This window comes from Cryptotermes secundus, unplaced genomic scaffold (genome assembly GCF_002891405.2).
Source record: "Cryptotermes secundus unplaced genomic scaffold, Csec_1.0 scaffold245, whole genome shotgun sequence".
Lineage (NCBI taxonomy): Eukaryota > Metazoa > Arthropoda > Insecta > Blattodea > Kalotermitidae > Cryptotermes > Cryptotermes secundus.
Window position 1 is genome coordinate 847,410 of NW_019736398.1, and position 17,476 is coordinate 864,885.

Consider the following 17,476-nt stretch of genomic DNA (forward strand, 5'->3'; position numbering starts at 1 on the left):
ACAGTTACCAACCGAATGCCTGCTTCACGCTGGGTTCTGGCTTCGCTTATTCTGCGACCCTGAACATGGAGATATGTTCCTTCGAAACGTAGGCTGATCTTCAATGGATTAAACGGCGTTATATACCAGTAACTCTTTAATCAATTAAACCTTATAAGAATAGGCGGATGTTTCAGGATAGGACTCGAAGGCTTGAATCTGAGACACCCGGCAGCTTCCCGGAGTGTAGAAACCATTAATTTGTGGTCTCAACAGACGCTATATCGGCTCATATTTCTCACAGACAAACAAGAAGAAAATTCCTTCTATACCTTCTCAGTCCCTTCAGTAGCAGTAGTGTACAGCAGGTAATACAAGAAGTATATACTGAAAAAAAAAACAATATACGGTTAAGGTGGAAAATCACACGCTTCCCAGGCTTCCCACGAAAAAAACGACGTAAATGCTGACTCCAGTTACTCATGTATTCCTTGCTGCGCAGAGATACTGGGTTTTTGGACTTTGTCCATCGTCCGGATTCTAAATAACTAAGAAAAAACACGTTTCGGAAACTGTATCTGTTTCCGTCCTCAGGTCCAACAGAGTGTTTTCCTTCGCCTGAAGACGGAAACAGATCCAGTTTCCAAAAAGTTGTGTTTTTTCTTAGTTAATTAGAATCCGGCCGATGAACAAAGTCCGAAAACCCAGTATCTCTGTGTGTTATACACCATCGTCAGAACCCAATAGTAGCTACATTCCTTTCTGAGTACCTGCAAGTTACGTTCTAAATGCATTTTCTGTTAAGGATTTGAGGTTTTCACCGCGGTGGTCCTTTATCCTCCGGGATATAACGCAGTGCGGTCCGTTGAAAGTCAACAGATGTTTCGGAGGGACACGTCGAGGAATATACCAAGCAAAAAGCCAGGATGAAGCGGTTAGCAAGGAGAGCCACGTCTTCTGCGAGTCTGCGTTTCTCTCTGACGTGGGAGACAAAGTAACAGAAGCATAGAGAGCATTCTATAACGAGAAACTCCTTTTCTCACAATCATTATTAGCGAGATAAAATCAAGAAGAAGAAGATGAGCAGGATATGTAGCATGTATGTGTAATTAGAAATTCGTATAAAATATTAGTCGGAAAATCAGAACATAGACGATCATTGTGGAAACATTGGTGTTGATAAAAGGTTATTAGTAGCTGTCGAGTTCCATGCAAGGCGGGGAATTTCTTGATAAGATGAGCGACTGTCAGCTTCTAAAGAAAAACTCTACCCCAATGAGTTAACCGTTTACTCTAATTGAAGCACCGTATCGGAGCAAATGTTCTGTTTTCTAGATTAATGCGTGAGAGACTTTCGTCAAAGAAACGGTTCTACACAGTTTAGTTGGATATTGCAGTTGCTTATTTCTGCAGTTCGTTTCGGCCTATTGTCTGTCATCAGGCAATCTTACACTCATATCCAAGGCCACGCCATAGCTCAAGCGGTTAGCAGCTGGCTTCCCACGGCGGCGGCCCGGGTTCGATCCCGGGTCTGGACAAGTGGGATTTGTGGTGGACAAAGTGGGCTGGGGCATGTCTTCTCCGAGAACTTCGGTTTCCCTTGCCAATCTTCATTCTACCAACTGCTCCACAATCACCTTCACCTATCATCCGGGGCTGGTACAATAGGCCAGAAGTGGCCGCAGTACAAGGGACTTAGTCCCACCCCACTAGCAATAAAAAAAATACACTCATAGACAGCTTAATGTTATAGATACGTATATGCTGGCCAATGCTTAGGTATGTTGGATCTATGTAGGTGTAATACAATTATCTGTAATATAATTATTGGGTAGATTGTACAGATTGCAATTTTGGATTTAATTTTGTTCCATCATGTCTTAATTTTTAAAAGTTTTTTTTTAAAACTTTGAATTTTCAGGTTGTCGTTTTTTTAACAATTCAGAGGCTTGCTTCAAATGTAACATGCAAGGATTGCAGAGTGCTAACTGATATTCAAAACTGTGAACCACTACTGGACGTTTGGAGCCAACAATTTAAGAGTTACACACTTTCTTCGATGTAAATTTTCTCTGCGAACAGTACAGCATACATCGAACCGTGTATACTGGACGTCAGTACGTATTTGCCTACTCACGAACCCTAAAACTTCAACGTCAACTTATATATATATATATTTCTCTGATTTTTATTTTAGTTATATAGTTGTTTAAATTTCTTTACTTGCTTATTTAGCCGATCACAGTGGCCACTCCGTGTAAGTCATTTACCATCTTCGCCCGCTAGGACACTGGGATCGTGGGTTTGAATACCACTCAAGGCATGGGTGTCTGTGTGAGTTTATTCTGTGTTTATGTTTTTCTGTGTGTAGGTTGCGGCCTTACAACGGGCTGATCTCACGTCCAAGGAATTCTACCGACTGTGTATAGATTAAGAAACTGAAAAAGTGGTCAAGGTCCAAAGGGCTATAAAGCCATAGAGAAAGAGAGAGATTTATTTGTTTAGATGTTTATTGCTTGTATTCTTAAGTAAGTCTACTCATGTGTAACTTGTTTGTTCGTTTGCTTAATTAATTTTACTACAATTTTAACATAAGTTATTATTATTTATAATATACGAAAATCATGCAAGCCGATAATTTTTTATAGCGGGGCCGCAGAATGCCACCCCCCTTGTAAGCGCGCATTACTAGTACATAATCAGACCAAACAATCAGGTAAAAACGCATGGCCATAAAGATTAAACACATCCTCAATACTGGGTATGTACTAGCAACTAAAGTGTCCGGCTTTGCAGAACCCAGAATACACTGACGGCTAGAAAATAAAATACATTAATTTGTTGGCTTCGCTCATAAAAATTCGCTCTGATTTACAGTGTTTAATCCTTGAAGACATTCATCTAAGATGAAATATACACAACCTGGGCTCAAGTAACCCATGTTTTGAGGCTAGGTTTACTGATAGTGCTTGTAGTTAGGGTTATTTATTACACAAAGTGATTGTATAACACGTAGGTTGGAATATTACTTGTAATTTTATTTATAGCATTGTGACACCCAGTGGGAAACTCCTGGTAGGACAAGTTTCTGCTGCCTACTTCATATAAAAATGGACTTAGTTAAAGCATAAAAGAGTATACAGGACTATCGTGTCAGACAAACACATATCCGATCAGAGACAAAGTATGTTACGGCAGTAAGCTTTGACATTCTGACTCATACATTTTTAATTTATGAATAAACCGATTAATTTTCTCTCTCTCTTACCACGTCAAGATATACTTTTGGGCTCAAAAAGTGTCATAACCACTAGGTTCCGCGAGCTATTTCTCGGAGATAAACTGGCCGGAGTGTGAAAGTAACTACACACATCCAACCTATGTTGAGATTACGAACGCGTGGAGATAATCTCCAGTCACATGTCCAACTGCGTGGTACTTTCCGAGGAAATGCACACTCCCTATGCGCTTCACAGTCCACTGCAGTAAAACATTAACTTCATTTACCTTAACTATATCCTTACCCATCAATATCGTTATACGGGTACTGCACACAAACGCCTAGGGCTCGCCGTTCTGTCATCCTGTCCCTATTCGTTACTCGGAGCTGTTGGTAATTACTGCCAGTCGCCAGTGATAGGTACGCATGTTTCAGCCGGTGCTGCGGTCCCATCTTTTGCTGAGAACAAGTTCCCCTTCTTTGCAGCGTGGATACTCAGTGAAATCGTGATTTCGTTTATAACGGTGCATGAACGCAGAGATTATACGTGGAAACAGGTAGCTGGAGACGAAAACTATTCCGTCCATTTTGTTGCATTCGAGGTCATTGAGAATGACGCGTGGTTTCGTATAGATGCAAGGGAATACGGAGCCGGGATATTGCAGTTGTTATAGCGATTGACTATGGGCTGAACGACAGAGGGTTCGGAGTTTGTGTCCCGGCGGGGTCTTGAATTTTCAATTCTCCAGTCTCCCAGACCAGTTGTGGGGTCCACCCAACTTCCTATACAATGGGTATCGGTGGCTCTTTCCCGAGGGTAAAGCGGCCGGGGCCAAGAAAATGTGATTCTATACATCCACTAGCCCATACGCCTTCATGGCGTAGTGCTTAAATAGTTAAGGACAGGAATACCTTTATATTTTACCTTACAAGGGAAGTCTATAAATCGAGCGTGGGAAAATGGAGATTACAGTAGCACTGTGTAAGTATGTAACTTGAGAAAGACAGGAACGAAGCAAAATTGCACTCATAAGGATAAATTATAGCAGATTAAATTTCGGGAATGTTTATAGCCTTTCAGTTTATGATCCTTCATTTTCTCGTCTGCTATCTAAATTCCTCCACAGCGTCTAAACCGCCTCTGCGGCCCATCCAGCCTCCTGTTCAATGGGACCGACGGAAGATTCTCTGGGAGTAAATCGGCAAAGGCGTGAGGCTGACCACTCACCTCCATCTAACGTTGAGGTCAAGAACTTTGCCTTTACCTGCTATGTAAAACCGCAAAGATTAAAACGTACAAAAGTATAATTTTGTAAGATTTGAGGCTTTCACGGCGGTGACTATGAAGAAAGCAGTCTTTTGGGATTTGGCACCGTGTATATGTGGTGTTAACCGACGTTTCGGAGGAACGTATCGCCTCCATCTTCAGGGTAGAAGAAAAAATATAAGAAATTCGCAAGCGAAGAGACCGTGAGAACCGGTAAAAGCAGTCTGCTTATATCAGTTCTCACTGTCTCTTATATATACACGGTGCCAAATCCCAGAAGACTGCTTTCTTCAAGTATAATTTTGTTTGTAGATTTGTAAAAGCGCAGAATTTGATCTCTCAAATGAGGATTCATCTGTTTTCAGTTGGTTAATATACAAACAAAAACAAGAAACAAACTCCATGGTTTTAGTCCGCAAGCGAACTATACCGACCGAGCGACCGCCGCTTGTCGGCGAAGTTAGTGCTGTGGTCTAGTGGTCAGAGTTCCTGCCTAAAGATCCAGAGGTCCGGGTTCGATTCCCGGTGTTACCAGATTTTCTGGGACATAGTGGGTCTGGAACGGGGTTCACTCAGCCTCGTGAGTATAACTGAGGAGCTATTTTAAGGAAATAGCGGCCCCGGTCTAGAAAACCGAAATTAACGACTGTGGGGATTCGTTGCGTTGACCACGCGACGCCCTCTATCAGCTGAAGTTGGCGAAGTTGAGTTGGTTAATAAATAAAATAATTAATGAATTAGATATCACCTTGAAATGAAACGGCAGTAATTCCTTCTAGAATTTATTTCGAATTGAAAGATTACACCTAACTTGTACCTCACATGACGGGATACATTATCGTGTCCAACGGAAATAATTCCCTCCCTGGTGGCAATGTAGAATACGTTGCAGAACGCCTCGACTCCCCGCGGTGACAAATTGACTAAAGGTTATCTCACTTTCACGGCAGTTCTCAGGACAACCTGTTGATGTCCAGGCATGCATCACATCCGTACCGGCACTGCTGCTCCATAGAAGCTCCATTACAACTTGTAGTACTTGCGGTTTCAGTTCTCGCACTCCCGAACTCGAATCCAGCTCAGCGAAAATGAGTTCTGTACGTTTTTCATCAGTATTATTTGCTATAAGCTACAAGGATCTAGGGCTAATGAAAAGATTTAAGTGCAACGGAAAGGAACGCTATGATGTGAATACTAGGTTCCGCTGCGGACTGGGGAAAGGTACAGTTGCGGAGGAATTCCCACTGAGGAAGACCAAAAACACGTAGAACCTGTGATAAATGTAAGGAGAAACATTTGGATGTGTGGTATGCGAATGAGAATTGTAAGTTTAAGATAATATTACGGGATAATTGTAATTATGAAGCCTAATCTAAATTAACCTAGGCCGCGCCATAGCTCAAGCGGTTAGTCGCTGGCTTCCCACCGCGGCGGCCCGTGTTCTATCCCGGGTCTGGTCAAGTGGGATTTGTGGTGGACAAAGCGGTGCTGGGGCAGGTTTTCTCCGAGTACTTCGGTTTTCCCTGCCAATATTCATTCCACCAATTGGTCCACAATCACCCTCACCTATCATCTGGGGCTGGTACAATGGGCCAGAAGTGGCCGCAGTACAAGGGACTTAGTCCCACCCCACTAGCATAAAAAAAATTAACCTAAACTAAACGAACTTAGGCGATCTCCTACGTTGAGTTGTGAACCGTTGTAACCCGTAATGTTATTTGTTATCTTACTGCAGTCAATTACAAGAGAAGTTGCTGAAATTTGTTTAAATTCATCATTGTGCCCGTAAGTTTCGGCATATGCAATGTCATTTCCAATGAAGCATAATTAATAATAAAAATAAACTAGCTTAAGATTATTTTCCTTCATTGTATATTATTTTACATGCAGGATTGTTTTATGAAAATTTTCAAATTCTTTAAATTCTCCGACATTATGTACAATCACAGAAAATAATCTTGAGCTATGTAGGATTTGAGGCTTCCACGGCGGTGACTATGAAGAAAGCAGTCTTCTGGGATTTGGCACCGTGTATATGTGGTGTTAACCGACGTTTCGGAGGAACGTATCGCCTCCATCTTCAGGGTAGAAGAAAAAATATAAGAAATCTGCAAGCGAAGAGACCGTGAGAACCGGTAAAAGCAGTCTGCTTTCACCGAAACGTCGGTTAACACCACATATACACGGTGCCAAATCCCAGAAGACTGCTTTCTTCAATCTTGAGCTATTTTCTTTTTTATTACTGTGTCCCTGTGGATGGCATTGAAATGTGGAAAAATATAGGGACACTGATGAACTCAAACTGATTTCAACAACTTCTGTTTTAATTGGCTATACTAAGATAATAACGTAACTTAACGTAAACGAACCGAACTTAAACTAATATAACCGAAGTTAACCTAAATTAACCTAACCAAACTGAACTACCCTAACTTAACCGAACCGAATGTAACCTAATATAGCCTAACCTACGTTTGTCTTTACCATGTTTCCAGAATTATATGCCGCCGGAAATACATATCGAGAATGATATTCAACGGGCATAGAGGTACTATATTAGAACGGTTTTCCATGAACCCAAACTTGTTATGAGAGGGACCTATTTTCAGTTTAATAAGTTCTAGTCAGTAAATGTTTCCATTTTTCTTTAAGCAGTCGAAGCAGTGGGTTTACTTGTATCCACCTATCAGTTGCTGAAGCTATTAGCGCCTGTCTACCACTCAGAATTTTTATTTCAACTTTAGCATACATAAACTACAAAGAAGTCAAGCTTGATACACGGTGGTTTAAATATATTACTGGACATTCCTTCTGCGCCTGCGTAAAACTAAGTTTTATGATCATATTTTGACCGTCTACAGCCTCTTTAATTTATAATCGTTCGCATAGTGGGGGGGGGTGGAGTCCAGCTGGGTCCACTCGGCACGGCGGCCACTGATTGGCCTATTGTACCTGCCCCGCGTGATTATGATGATGGAGAATTTAGTGGAATGAAGATTGGCAGGGGAAACCGAAGTACTCGGATAAAACACGGCCCAGCACCACTTTGTCCACCACAAATCCCACTTGACCAGACCCGGAATCGAACCCGAGCCGCCGCGATGGTAAGCCAGCGACTAACCGCTTGAGCTATGGCGCGGGCCCTATAATAATGGTTAGTTATTCGGTTGTTTTGCGATGATTTATCAGATACACTATATACTTTTGAATGCGTTATGGAAGGACGATCAACGAATGGCCTCAGGAAATGGGATTTCTTAAGTCGTACCTTGGCACTCGCTAGGAGGTAAGATAAAGGTAAGGTTGTCCCTTCGCTTAACTAATTAAACACTAGGCCATGAAAGAGTATGAGGGAGTAGATACTTAGATACACGTTTACTTGACGTCGGCATTAGTATGTGATTGGTCAGCTTCACGCCGCAGCCGCTTTACCCCCGGAGAAAGAGCCCCCGCTACCCGCTCGATAGGAGGCTGGGTGGGCCCCAGAGCCGGTTTGAACGACGTGGAGAAGAGAAAATTCCGACCCCTCTGCCGTCCAGCCCGGAGTCAGTCGCTATTCCGACTGCGTTATCCCGGATCCTACTCACCTGGAGGAGCTGAATAAAACAAAGATGAACGCCATGCAGGATGAAAGTAGAGTCGAGTACCTCCAGAATTAGAATCAAAATCATTACCGTTCTAACATTCTGACCAGGAATTGGAAAAATTGTATCACTGGTCCGAAAATATACATTTTAGGAAAATTAGTGAACAATTATGTTACCAATTTACGCGTGCTTGAGATGAAGTGGTCAAGTTAAACAAATAACAGTAGAAATCGTCACTGCATGTCCAACAGTCTTCATGTTATAACTCGAAAAACACTAACGGATATATAGCAAATTCGGTATTCACAATCTATATTAAGCATTGTAGGGAGATTAAACCTTGGTTCATGGCTGTCCGATGTAACACCTTTGCCTGAAGTTGAATTCAACCTGCTAGTCTGTAGACTTCCTGAAATCTGTTTATCTTACATGAAACTGTAGATAAAATAACGGAATTAAGTTCTATATTATTTAATTCAAAACTTTTACTCGACGCTGAGTCGTATGACCAGACACAAAGGATAAGTAATTTATTAACTGGGATTGATATCACTACCAACACTAATTACATGAATGTAACAATTTGTATAAATATTTCATGGCCACATATTATAGTGCAGTGCAGTTTGGGAAACAACGTGTTTTATCTGCAATAACTTGACAAAGGCGAAGCCTATTCATGGAAGACAAACACATCACCTCGTCAGTGTGGAAGTTACATAACGGATATATCCCCAAGGGTTCAGATGAAAAACATCTCATGTCGTGATCCTCAAGGGGTTTGTCCCCAAAACGAACTGATTGGCGGTAGAGCGTCAGTCGTAAAGTATCTTCGACTTTGACTTTTGAGACCGTTGAGATGAGCTGAGTTGAGTTGGTTGGTTAGACAGTCAGTGAGTTAGAGGACTGCTGTTCGGTCGTTTCTGTGAGAAGCTGGTAGCTGAGTTACAGGGATAGTTCAGGAACCCGGAGAAAGGAGAACGTCCGTTGTTGGAAGCCGCTACCGAGCAACGGCTAGTGAAGGCTATTGACATTAGCGAGTGTGTGATGGTAAATTCTAAAGTGTAGTCACATGCTGTATCAAAGAGTCAAATAAATCGAATTATCAATCCAAAACTCGTCTAAAGTCCTCTCAAAACATATTACAGTTCAAATTGGGGTATATATTATTCATATCTTGCAATGAATATGAAGACACGTCACATCAAAGAACACTTTCTTCTGAGAAATAAAGCTGTACAGTCTGGCAGAAACTCACAGATGTTTAAGTTGAATATACTGCCTCCAACTTCAGGGCTGAAGACTAAGCCAAATAAGTATCGATTAAGAAGCAGGCAGCAGGCAAAACCTCCTTCACTTGCTGTGTACTTCCATAGAACACACCTCAAACCCAACATTTCACATTCCTTCCTTCAATTTGACAATTCTTAAGACGATGAATTCCACTGTGAAAGTCACAATACGACCGTATCAGGCAATATAAATGTTGTTGCTTCATATTTTAGGGTCACTCCGAATATAACCTTTAAACTTCCTGGGGAAGTGGAGGAATTGTTCAAGACGAGAGCCTGTGTTTCGCAGCGTCTCCAAGTTAACAGCGAAAAGCTTTTATATAAGAAACGTATGGTTACATATAAATAAAGGGGGAAGCGAAGCTACGGCAAGCCATGAATGCAGAAGTGAACAATAAATCGCGTTGGTTGTTAACCTGACTGTGGTAAATCAAGAATGAATAATGCCCCCACCGGGGAGGGAACACTGCGCGTCGTGAAGGAAGGCTGTTGAACAGATAAGGCGTACCGCGTATGCCATTACCATTTTAATTACAAATATTGATACTGTCACCTGACACCCGTCAGAAGCCTTGCGTTAAAGGGAGAGCCATGTTCCATGCGAGTTATTAATCCCTCAAAAAATTATGATTGGAAAAATTTTACAAGTAATCGAAACTTATGGATCCTGAATGTCACACTTTCGAACTCGTGTTTCAGTTTGAACCTGAATTATGATATATATTTTGACATGAGCAAGAAGGGACTGGAATAAAAATAGAAAGAAGGGTAAAGGAAGACAGGCACAAAGAAGAACCAAAAGACTTCCGTAGCAAGGAAGGGACATGAAGTCGTCCAATTTAAACTAAAGATTAAATTGGAATATTAAGAGCTAGACTTGGTGTAAACAACTGACACTCATATCCCTGCGGCACGGAATAGTGGTGACACAGTGTCAGTTGTTACATGCAGCCAAAATAAATATATATTATCAGCAAAGGATGCCGCTCATCGTATGAAATATTACACTTCGCAGCTGCATTCCAGCGAGGTCTCAGGAACCGTTGGGAATATCGCTGGACCAGCGGCTTCGAAGATGTAATTGTAAAAGGTTATTGGAGGATTTGAAGTAACACACCCGCCTTCCGTTTGAATGATCGAATGAGAAGCGATGATGGAATATATCTGCGAGGGTGGGGAGAATTAATGTCCCCAAACTCGAGGATGTAGTCCGGGCTTCGAAAGACTTCTGATTCGGTCATTCTTACCGATAGACGTGTTTCTGCATATGGTAAAACGTTTAACAGTGTGTAAATGTAATGTGTGTAATCCCTACGGACAGAAGTGTTTCAGCCTATGATAATAAACAGTGAGTAATTGTAAGGTGTGTCGGCGTGATATTAGTACCCTTGTTCTACTCATAATCCAAGACCCGTATAAAGACCTGAGAAGGAATTTCACTGCCTACCGAAACCACACCCAACAACGGAAATCAAAGGGCGTAAGAGCGGTTGCAGACAGGAGGAGAAAGGTAAATGGCAGTGTAAGGAATAAAAGTGATGAAGATGTAAGAAGCGGAAAAAGAAATGGCGTAATTTAAAGAGAAATATGAGAATAAATGGAAGGAATATAATAATTATTCATTCCAATTCAGTCCCTTATTTACTTACGTGCTGAGCTCAACAGCCAATGGCCAATTATTGTCAGCATGGATACCAACAACAACGCCAATATGACAACACAGGATTAAACAATCAAAAAGAAATAATAATAATAATAATAATAATAATAATAATAATAATAGGCACGCGGAAGCGTGGTTGGTTGAGGTAGTATGCTACAAGCTCGAAGGTCACGGGTTCGAGTCCCGATGAGGTGGATTTTTTCGATTGACCTAATCCTTCCAGCTTCACTATGGTCCTGGGGTCGACTCAGCCTCTAACGGAAATGAGTGCCAGGAGTCTTCATGGGGAGTAAAGAGCGGCCGGCGCGTAAGGCTGACAACCTTACCGCCATCTTTGAGGCAACTGTCTAGATAATGTGGAACCCTCAAAGTCTCACAACCCCATGGGCCTCCATAACCTGTTACAGGGATAGCTTTACATATTTAATAATAATAATGGGAGTAAACATTAAGAGGTGGAAAAAACTGGACTAGCTTTTTGTTTGACGGCAGGATTTAGGATCACGAGGCACTGATTTTCGCATTCTGCCACAATAACAATAACATCATAATAATGGTGATGACGATGAGAATGATTAGAATTATGATAAGTATCGAAGTATCTAAATGTATTCTATGTAAGTAGAATTCTTTAAATTTTCGTAGTTTAGATAACTATCACTAAAAAAACAGATTTCCAGTATTAAATTAAAAATGGGGTTACAAATACTGTTATACGCTTTAAGTTGTACGCATTTTCTTCTTTGCTAGCCGAGAGTTCTGCCTCATGTAACACTGATGTGTCACACAAGCTGTTATCAAAATGCTTTTCTTCATTTTCGGGGAGCTACATGGTACGAACTTTGAGGTAAGAGAGTAGGCCTAAAAAGTAGATAAGCAAATTAGCAAACAAGACCGTGCAGGCACCTGGTGGGTCGCCTGGATGATGTAACATTTACGCGGTCATTGACCGCGAACACTATAAGACACTTGGGTTCCGCATCCTGTTCCGGCCACCTCGATCACCGAACTCTCCTCATACTCATTTAAAAAGAAGAGAGCCGCTGCGACTTCAGTAAACATTAAAAGAAATGTCTCGTACCGGGGATCGAACACTGCGTATCTAGGCCGTCGGTGAGCCAACATGGCAGTACAGAGCAGTGTTAAAGAGTTCCTGCTGTTTTCTCTTACTTCATAATTCGGAACCACTGACCCGCCAAGCAGTCGCTCACATTTCGTTGTCCTCCTTTTGTTTATACCTGATGTAAGAGTTAGCTGCAGATAGCTTACAGAGAGGTCACTACATCCTGCCACTGTATCTCCTTCAAGACCGCCAACATTTTGCCACATTCTTCCCGCAATGACTACAAGAACAACTCAGCCATGGCAAATACTCTCAGAACATTCCCTCCCTCCCTCCCTCCCTCCCTCCCTCTCTCTCTCTCTCTTCCCTGTCTTAGTAACCTTCCTTAACGATGCTTTCTCAACTACGTATTTACTCATGGACCTGAGCCCTTCTTGAGGAGCCACCAATTCTGCAGCTACTCAAGAACTCCCCAGCATTTTATGGAACCCAAAGTTCATTACCGTGTTCACAAGAGCCCTCTACTGGTCCCTATCCTGAGTCAGATCAGTCCAATCCATATCATCCCATCCTATCTCTCTAAGATCCATTTTAATATTGTTCACCCACCTACGCCTTGGTCTTCCGTGTGGTCTCGTTCTTTCTGGCTTTCCCACCGATATCGTATATGCATCCCTCTTCTCCCCTATTCGTGCTACATGCTACATGCCCTGCCCAACTCATCCTCCTTGACTTAATCGTTCTAATTATACTCTTTCTCAGCTATATAGGTTATAATATTCACCGCCTTCTACGAAGTGACTTCATATGTATGGCTGGTTAGGTTATAATCGTTTTTGGCATTATCCATTGTCCTGCCTTTTTTTAATATAAAACGTAGTTTCGGAGTCTGCACTATACTCAAATATGGAGACCAGTTTTATCGATTCGGCCTACTTGAGTGGGCTTCTTACCTGTGGACGGAGGCAGATTACAGTACCAGAAATATCGTTTAAATAAAAAAAACAGTAATATATTTCAGCATCCCGTTCCGTTGAGGCATCATCCGTTATTATCAAAGTATCCGTCAATAACGCAATGACGGATGTTTTGATAACAGAAAAAAAAAAGGTTGAAAAAAAATGTCCAGAAAGTCAATAACTGTGTTAATATATTGTCACAAACTTAAATCTTAAGAACCGTAAATGTTAACCGACATTTCAGGAGAATGCCGACAAATATCTATCACATTACACGGTGTTAAAAACCGGAAGACAGTAATCTTCATAGTAAACACCGTGAGAACACAAGAAACATCGCAGTCATGAACTACGAGTATGCAGAACTCGGTCTGACGTCATGCTTATGCGGTTAGTCTCTATGTTCTTCCTTCGCGAAACTACGCCACGTGAGGTTTTGCTTCAGACTCTGCTGTAGCAAACTACGTTTCTTCATTGCATACAGACCTGTGTGTTGTGGGCAAATGTGCTGGCAGTCTTCACTTTTATTGATCATGAGTTATACGAAACATGTAATTTCGTCGGAAAAATATAGCCTATTTCCTTGATGGGGCAGGCAGTAGCGCAGTTGGTTGAGGCACTATGTTACAAGCCGGAAATTTACGGGTTCAAATCCCAACGAATTCACTTGATTTTTCAATTGATCCAATTCTTCCAACAACACTATGGCCCTGGAGTCGACTCAGCCTCTAACTGAAATGAGTGCCAGAAATCTTCTTGAGGGGTAAAGCGCGGCCGGTACGTAAGGCTGACAACCTCACCGCCACTTGTGAGCCGATTGTCTATAAAATGTGGGAGCCTCGACGTCTCACAAATCTACGTGCCTCCAAGGCCTGTTACAGAGATAGCTTTACCTTTTTTTATTATTATTTCTTTGATGACCTAGTCGTGTACTGGCCCGTATTTCCCAGAAAGCTCATTTGTACCGCTTCTTGAACTTCGCGGTATAACAGGCTGGGTGGGTTCCAGAGCCAATCTTGACGCTGTCGAGAGGAGAAGAATCTCTTTCCCTTGCCGATAATCGAAACCCGGTCCTTCAGCTGGAGCTATCCCAGCTCTTCTGTACAATAGTTGAGGGTACGTAGAGCGGGTATGTGACCGGGCTCACAATTACAGACAGAGAATCAGCCTGCCCATTGTGTTCATTGTACTCACTGCGTGCATGTTACCCATAAGGCCGCGCCACAGCTCAAGCGGTTACTCACTGGCTTCCCACCGCGGCGGCCCAGGTTCGATCCCGGGTCTGGTCAAGTGGGATTTGTGGTGGACAAAGTGGCGCTAGGACAGGGTTTCTCCGAGTACTTCGGTTTCCCCTGCCAATCTTCATTCCATCAATTGCTCCACAATCACCCTCCCCTATCATCTGGGGCTGGTACAATAGCTGGTAGTGGCCGCAGTACAAGGGACTTAGTCCCATCCCACTAGCAATAAGAAAAATAATATTACTCATAACAGCATCACCCTACCGCCTGTAATACTGCGCGACAGAAATCCATCCTTTATTTTAATATCGAACACTTATTAAATGGTGTATCTCCGCTCTGGATTCGATCTCAGTGCACTAAGTCCCGGCATCATGTATTATACACAGCTACTGAAGCCGAGCGCCGAGACTTGCAACAACTATTCCCCAATGGCCTACTTTATAAACTATTTAATAGTTACCGTATATTATGCCTGCAGCTACTCTGGTAGGAGCTGTTCCTCTCCTGTAACTCTCTTGCAGTTAAGCGCAGGGTCGGCTCGACGAACTACGAGAGAGAAATATTGGGGGGGAAGAGGAAGAGGAGGAGGTTGAGGTCCAGCTTGCAACACACTCTTCTAATCACTCCTTCATAATAATACGGTATATTTCCTCTCGCATCCCTTCTATCCTTCCATCTCTCGGTACTTATTTCAAGTCTTTCCCATGACCAAAGTTCAGACCACAAACTATGTACGCTCATTTATAACTTCGAACAACGACAATAAAGTAATAACTGGATTCTTATTTACGTGCATACGTAACAGCCCAAAGGCCAATTACAAATCGAACACGATTGAAGAAATGAAACAAAACATAAAACAAGGCAATTTATAAAACAAATTTAATATAATGATAATTACACTAATACAAATCTAAGTTATCACTGAGTAGTGAGAAAAGTAAAATATATACATTTATAATCAATACATTTAATAATTTGAACACTGGAAGAACCGGGGATAGCGTTTTTAACGCCGCCATATATTCGCACCAAATCACAGAAGAAACGCAAAGCAATATAAAATAAATCTGTGAATATGGGTGTCTTAATTTCTGGAAGGATGCAAGTGAAATGTAAGAAATAAAATTGAGTCCGAGGTTCTTTAAAGAAATTAATTTCAACAATACCTCATCGAAATTTTTTAAACACTTTATCTAAAGCAAAGAAAAAAATTCCTGCTTAAAAAAAAGCGAAAGCATTTCGAACAAGGGCGTGTGGCTCCAGAAGGCTCCTAACAGTGATCACAGCTATCGGAGTTACATTAATACACAGACTCCATTACGGAAACAGAACCAGTTTCCGAAACGTTGTTTCCTAGTCTCTAGAATACCGGACGATGGAGAAAAAAACTCCATGGTTTTGCCCGCAAGCGAACTATACCGACCGAGAGACCGTCGCTTGTCGGCGAAATTAGTGCCAACTTTAGCGGATAGCGGGTGTCGCGGCGCCAGCGGCCGTTAATTTCGGGTTTCTAGACCCGAGCTGCTATATCCTTGAAATACCTGCTCAATTATCCTCAGGAGACTGAGTGGATCCCGTTCCAGACCCACTTCTTCTCAGAAAAATTTGGTAGCACCGGGGATCGAACCCGGACCTCTGGCTCTGTAGCCAAGAACTCTGACCACTAGACCACAGAGGCGTTCTGGGAAAGGTCCTAGACCCCAGTAATTCTGAGTGTTATACATCATCGCCAGAACCCCTTAGATTCTATAAACAAATTGTTAAAGATAATAATAAAGAATTCAAAATATAAATTCTGGGTCGTAGCCTCCTGACACCCTTTTCAAAAAGAATTTAATGAAATACAGTGGCAAAGGCGGTGAAGAACTTCCTTACGCTGGTTCATAAGTATGGGTGGAATGAACACTGAAATTTACTGCTCTGTGTGTAGACATTTCACCCTGTAGCTGGGTCGCGCTACCGTACCTGTTTACATCTACCCGATAAGACGAAAACTTCCAAACTGACAAAAACTCCTGGCAGACCCATGACATCTGCAGCCTGCTTGTTACAAGATCTTCCATAGTGATGAAACTGGACATTTTATGAAGTGGTCAAGAAATTTAACAGCTTGATAAATAAAGGGAAACGTTTGCGGGCCGTTAGGTTACCCGTTTAGTCTGTGCTGTAGTCAACGTCATTAAATAAAGCAAGAAGTAAAAAAAGAGAAAACAAAAAAACAAAACAAATGCACGTGAAATTCATAAGGAAAAGGGAATGCACGTTGTACAAATTCAGAACTGGGACAAAATCCACACCTGGATCACACATTTTAGCATACATTTTTCATATCAGAAAAGATAGGCCTATGTTATAACCAAATGCGTGTACCTACCACTTTATAAATTCTGCACCAACTGATAGCTTTTCGCGAAACTTGGTATGAATATCATGCCAACAGAAGTCATCTCGCATTTCCATTTTTCAGTTTCTTACTATAAACAACGGGGCAAGCGGTAGCATCGTTTGTTGAGGCACTATGCTACAAGCCGGAAGGTCGCAGGTTCGATTCCCATTGAGGTCAATGGATTTTTCAATTGGCCTTATCCTTCCAGCCGCAATATGACCCCGGGGGTCGACTCAACCTCTAACAGAAATGAGTACCAGGAATGTTCCTGAGGGTAAATGACGGCCGGCCGGCGCGTAAGGCTGACAATCTCACCGCCATCCGTGAGCTTATTGTCAAGGAAATGTGGATGTCTTCACGTCTCACAACTCCATGGATCTCCACGGCCTATTACAGGGATAGCTTTACTTTTTTACTGTTAATAATACCAAAATAATGACCGTGCAAATTTTCTAGGTGGCATCCACATTACATCAACTAGAATGGTGAAATTTTACGTGGTGGCAGATGTCAAAAACAAGTATATTTTTAAGAAGACCATTGTTACAGAATATAAATCAGCTACAGGATAGTTTTACCCATTATGTGTGCATGTACTTAAGTCTATGTTTCATGGCTAGAAATGGTGAACCACTGAGAATGTTAAATTACGTATATATTGAGACCGATCTAAAATCTGTCTTCACGTTTTGCATGAAACTTTTCATACGGGGCGACTATAAACATGGCGAGGGCATGAAACTTACGTGTAATATCGATTAAATTTAGCGAAGTAGGAACTTAGAGTAGGAGAAATTGAATTATGTAGAATAT

At 41.9% G+C, this 17,476-nt stretch overlaps 1 protein-coding gene and 1 long non-coding RNA gene across 3 annotated transcripts in view; one reads left to right on the forward strand and one right to left on the reverse strand.

Annotated features, from left to right (window-relative positions):
• LOC111869813 (protein trachealess) overlaps window positions 1-17,476 on the reverse strand; it is a 764,956-nt gene that overhangs the window by 587,529 nt on the left and 159,951 nt on the right. The window lies entirely within an intron of this gene.
• Window positions 10,171-10,707, forward strand: LOC111869814. Its single transcript, XR_002843738.2, has 2 exons — window positions 10,171-10,453; window positions 10,599-10,707. It is a non-coding gene; the product is annotated as an uncharacterized LOC111869814 (long non-coding RNA).